The sequence below is a fragment of the Corylus avellana genome, chromosome 1 (assembly GCF_965113065.1).
Source record: "Corylus avellana chromosome 1, dhCorAvel1.hap1.2, whole genome shotgun sequence".
Lineage (NCBI taxonomy): Eukaryota > Viridiplantae > Streptophyta > Magnoliopsida > Fagales > Betulaceae > Corylus > Corylus avellana.
In genome coordinates, this window is record NC_142490.1 from 9,194,429 (window position 1) to 9,200,428 (window position 6,000).

Here is a 6,000-nt window from a genome sequence, read left to right on the forward strand (position 1 = left end):
GTTAAGACACATTGAAAAGCTTCATAAAAGTGATGATAGCAGTCAATTGCATCATGCTTAGGCTTACAGCAGAGTTGGCAAACTGGACGATAAGAAGGAAAGAATGATGAGGGGCCTCTACCTCAGTAGTTTCTAGTATAAGACGGATTGAAGGAATAACCTATGCCAGAATGCTGAAAGTATGAAGATCTGCCACCACAACCACCACAAGTTGAGCCACGTTTAGCTGCAAAATTAATACTAGCATTGGAGAGATCAACCGTAGGCTGATTGTGTTCCATACGTTGTTCATGAGCAAGAAGATGCCCATAGAGCTCCTCAATGGAGAGAGGAATTGCCCGAGTATACACCGAAGTGACAAAGGAGTCATACTCACTGTTGAGACCTACTAAGAGAAAATATTGAATTTCAAAATCACTTAAAGGCTAATCAACAACCGCTAGGATGTCCACAGGATTTGTGAATTTGTGGAAATAGTCCACAATGGAAGAGCTACCTTTCTTCAAGGTAGCTAGTTGAAAATGAGATTTCATGGCTCTGGCTTGTGATTGCAAAGCAAACATATGCTCGAGTGTGGACCGTACATCTCGAGAGGTCTAACAATTTATCACATGAGTGATAAAAGATTCCTCTATGGAGGACATAAGGGCTCCAAGAATTAGTTGAATTTTGTTTTCTGGTGAGATATGTTATGCTGTTTTGCAAGTAGTTCATACTGTTTTTCAAATTCTCTATTCTCTCTCCTCTCTTCCCGCTTCCCCTTCCCAGAGGTGGCGCTTGTAGGAGTGTCATCAATCCATTTTCTTCTCCTCTCTCCCCTTTTGATCTACAGTAGCATTTCTGGCGTGGTGAGGTGGGTTTGTCTAGAAGTTGGGAAGTGGAATCGAAACACTTTGAGATGCTGGTGAATGATGAATCTATTGGGGTGAAAATACAGGAGAGGTGCAGGTGCCAGTAGCATTCCATTCGTTTGAACAACCTTAAATCCACTTGGTTATTGAACATCTTCGTTAAACTGGTGGTGGTGGACGATTCTAGCGTGTATTGGGACCGCTCCATTCCTGGTTTTCCGTGTATCCTTGCCCAACGTTGCTTCAACATACATGGTGGTTTTTAGGTTATCGAGGAATATGATGAAAGAGAAAGATGTGGGTCAGTTTTGGTTCCATAAGGAAGATATGGAAAAGGATGGGATAGGGTTGTTTCAGAGCTACAAAGAGCCGTTAATTTCTTTCAACCATTCTTGGCTGTGAACATGGTGGTAAAGAAAAGGAGAAGCTTCACTGAGATATTGTCTTCCTCCATACGCCCATTGGAGGAAGTTTTTGCTGCTTCATCGGAGCCTTTAGCAAGGGTGCCTAAGTGGTTGGCCGCCTCCAGTGGTACCCATTGTCACACCCCCATTTCACACACACACACACACACACACACACACACACACATATATATATATATATATATATATATATATATATATATATATAAGCCGAATCACTCTCAGAGGTGCCTTAATATTGTGACATGTGGCGTGAACCCTTTTTTTAAAAGGATAAACCGGTTTTTTGAGGTGGCCTAATCTGTTGTCCGGTAGACCATTTGGGAGAGATCAGGGATGTTGGAGATGGTGATGTTTTTTCTGGATTGTAATGAAGGGATGGAAATTTATCTATGTTAACATATAGCAGGGGATTAGAAGGAAAAACTACAAGCCTCTCTACGTTTTCCAGGCTTGAATCAAGCAGTGGAAGGAATTATTTTTCAAGCTGATCAAACGGCTGTGAAAGGAAGTTTCAGTGAAATGACGAATGAAGAAAGAATGGCAGAAGACCTCAACCGGATGTGGGGAAATTTTTCCCTTTCTGAGATGGAGGAGGATGAACTGGAAATCAATAACCATGCCTGGGAAGCAGGATCCATTCGGGGTAAAACCTGTGTGGTAGGGAAATTGATTGCGGACCATTTAGTTAGTAAGGAGACCATCCGAACCACTCTTCTTCGGGGGTGGAAACCGTCGGGAACCCCATCATTCAAGGTATTGGGAGATAATCTCTTTCTGGTGGATTTTGTGGACGAGAAAGATAAGAAACGGGTACTGGAGGGCAGGCCTTGGGTTTTTGAGGGCAATCTTTTTGCCGTCGAAGATTATGATGGCTTAACTATCCCGGCAAAAATCCCTTTCGATAAAGAAACCTTCTGGGTACGAATGCTTAACCTCCCATTGGCATGTATGAGTCTGAATGTAGGCCACCAAATTGGATCCGCGATGGGTCATGTGGAAGAGGTAGATGTAGATGAAGGTGGAATGGGATGGGGTGAATACCTAAGAGTAAAGATTACCCTTGATCTGCAGAAACCTTTGATGAGAGGGAGAATTTTGAAGATAAATGGGTCTAGAGTTTTGATCTCCTTCCAATATGAACGACTCCCTAAAATCTGCTTTAGCTGCGGGGTGATAAAACATGGAAAGACGGGGTGCCCGGAGAGAAACAATGGTAGGAAGCAACATGCACCAACTGAGTTTGGGCCGTGGCTACGACCGCCATCCCCAAAAAGGGTGTTTGGAGGGAGATTTGGCCAGGGAACGGAAAAAAGAGACCCACCACAGCAGCAACGGGAGAAGATGGGTGGTTTCGGTCGGCAGGGATATGGGCGCCGCTCTTCACCTGGTACTCAGCGACCGCCGTATCGCAGTCAGGAAGGAGGTGGTTCACAGCCAGGGCAGGCGGAGCGTGGGGAGCAGTCAAATATGGAAGGAGATACGAGTAATAAAAACTTTCCTTGCAAGGCCAATCCCATGGCACAATCAGGGAGCGAGATGGGCGGAATGTTTAATGACGATGCAGCTGGAAATCTGGATGACGCGAATCAAGGAGGAGCTATGGGTGGAAATTTCACTGCCGCAAATTCAGGAGGTGATTTCGCTGGGGATATGAGTCCAAAACAGTATGTAGATACAGGAGATACGCTTACTGGGCTGAATCCAGGTGCTAAGCTTTATGGGCTGAACCCACCGGAAATTGCGGTAGAAATTGAGAAAGGAGCGCATAGGGGATTATACTCTGCAGCTAGTAATAAATTCCTAGATGAGCTGACACATAAGGAAGAACAGTCAGCAGGACACGTGGTCGAAAACACTGATGAGCTGTATGCTGATGGTGGGCACAGGGGGACTAAACGTACACGCAACTCAGGGAATAGTTTTTTTACTATGTCTGAAGTGGAGAAAAGGATGAGACGTGCTCTCTCTGCTGATGTACCGAATTTAAGAGGGGCCAGTGATGAAACATGGAGACAGGGAGGTCGAAATAAGTCCTCAGTTAACACCCATGGAGACAATAGGGGAAGGAAAGTAGGTCGACCAAAAGGCAAATCAGGGGCGGGGAAAAAAAATGAAAATAGTGGATCGGGATTGGCGGAGGCTGGTCACCAGCCCCGCCGACCGCAATGACCATATTAAGTTGGAACTGCCGAGGGCTTGGGAACCATCGGACAGTTCAAGAACTTCGCCATTTGGTGAAAGAAAAGAAACCCACTGTAGTTTTCTTAATGGAAACTAAATTACGTAAAAATAAGATGGAAAGAGTACGAAGTCTGCTGGGGTTTGAGCAAGTGTTTGTGGTTGATTGTGTGGGGAAGAGTGGAGGACTGGCTCTCCTTTGGAAGACAGATGCTGGGGTGGAGATTCAAAACTATAGTCGGCGACATATAAATGCGATGGTGTGTTCTCCCCCAACGCAACTGAAATGGAAACTTACATGTTTCTATGGTCACCCGGATCCTAGTAAGAGACCAGAGGCTTGGAGTCTACTTCGACATATCGCTCGCATAGATCCTATCCCTTGGGTCTGTCTTGGTGATTTCAATGAAATCCTGAGTGCCGATGAAAAATTTGGAGGGAATAGACGCCAAAGGGGATTGATGGAAAATTTCCAAAACACTTTGGTGGTGTGTGGTTTATCGGACTTGGGATATAGGGGACCTAAATATACTTGGAATAATGGTAGAGAAGGGGCCGACTTCACTAAAGAAAGACTTGACCGAGTGGTGGCGAACAAAGAATGGTGTGAATTTTTTCACGGCATGGAGGTTGGTGTTGGGGTCTCACTTTGGTCAGATCATTCTCCAATATGGGTACTGTTGCAGAACAAGCCTAGAAGCCACAAAGGTTCACACAAGTTCAGATATGAGGCTGGGTGGGACCTGCATGCTAAATGTCGTGAAGTAATTGCTAATACGTGGGAGAACAATATCACCCATACTGCAACTCCGTGGCAAGGTATGATGGGAAAAATGGAAGCATGCAAAATATCATTGATGCGGTGGCAAAGGGAGGAGGTTGAAAAGCCGAAAAGGGATTTTAATAAACAAAGTAAAAAGCTGGCTGGCCTACAAGATGCTGAATCAGTTCCAGATGTGGGGGAAGCCACTAAACTCCAAAAAGAACTAAAAATCTTGATGGAGCAAGAGGAATTAAAATGGAGGCAGCGGGCTAAAACGGATTGGCTTAAATTTGGAGACCGAAATTCAAAGTTTTTCCATGCTTGTGCCAATCAACGAAGGACGGTGAATAAAATTGATCAAATTCGGGATGAGAGAGGAGGGGTTTGGACGGGACAAGAAGGAGTTGGAAAGGCTTTTGAGAGCTATTTTGCTAACCTGTTTGCAGCAGGTGATGTCGTTAATAATGAAATGTGTCTGGAGGGACTGGGGGGACGTATAACGGAGGAGATGAATGAGGCCCTTCTGAGGCCTTATACTGAGGAGGAGATTCGGACTGCTCTTTTTCATATGGCTCCCCTAAAAGCTCCTGGACCGGACGGCTTCAATGCTGGCTTCTTCCAGAAACATTGGGATATTGTGGGACCTGAGGTTTGCCAAGCTACCCTTTACTCTCTGAATAATGCTATTCTTGATTGCGAGATTAATTCCACCTTTATAGCACTTATTCCCAAAATTTTCTGATAACATATTGGCTGCCTACGAGACCCTTCATACGATGAATACACGGATGAGGGGTAAGAAGGGTTACATGGCAGTGAAAATTGATATGAGCAAGGCCTATGACAGGGTGGAGTGGGGGTTTCTGGAGGCAGTTATGATTAAAATGGGATTTGCACCGCGGTGGATTCAACTAATTATGATGTGTGTTTCTACAGCATCTTATGCAGTTTTGGTGAATGGGGTGCCGATGGGGAGGATAACTCCCACCCGGGGTATTCGCCAAGGAGACCCTATTTCCCCATATTTATTCTTGCTCTGTGCGGAGGCGCTAAGCTCTGCCCTCTTGGTAGCTGATAGAACGGGGGTGATCGAGGGTGTACCGACATCCAAGAGGGGTCCACGACTTAATCACCTATTTTTTGCTGACGATAGTTTGCTTTTTTGCAGAGCAGATTTGGGTCACTGGAATAAATTAGCCAATTTGCTTCAGAAATATGAAATGGCCTCGGGTCAAAAATTGAACACCTCTAAGACGGCTATCTACTTTAGCCGGAATACACCGCAGGCGGTACGACAGACAATTCTGGAAGTGTCACGAATCCCAAGTTCCCAAAGATATGATAAGTACCTGGGCTTGCCGGCGTTGGTTGGAAAATCTCGGACAAAAGAATTCCAGAGTATTCTTGACAGAGTGTGGAAACGCCTGCAAGATTGGAAACTAAAACTTCTATCGCAAGCAGGGCGGGAAATACTACTTAAGGCGGTGATTCAAGCCATTCCGACTTATTGTATGAGTGTCTTCATGCTTCCCAAGGTATTGTGTTCTAAGATTAATTCTCTAATGCAACAATTTTGGTGGGGAGCTTCGAACATACGGTGGATGAGTTGGCGAAAAATGGGTATCCCCAAAACCCATGGAGGAATGGGATTTAGGGATTTCATTTGTTTTAATAAGGCACTCCTTGCCAAGCAATGTTGGCGGCTTTGGCGGACGCCTGATAGCTTAGTCTCCCAAATTATGAAGGCCAAGTATTATGCTAATAGCTCAGTTCTTGAGGC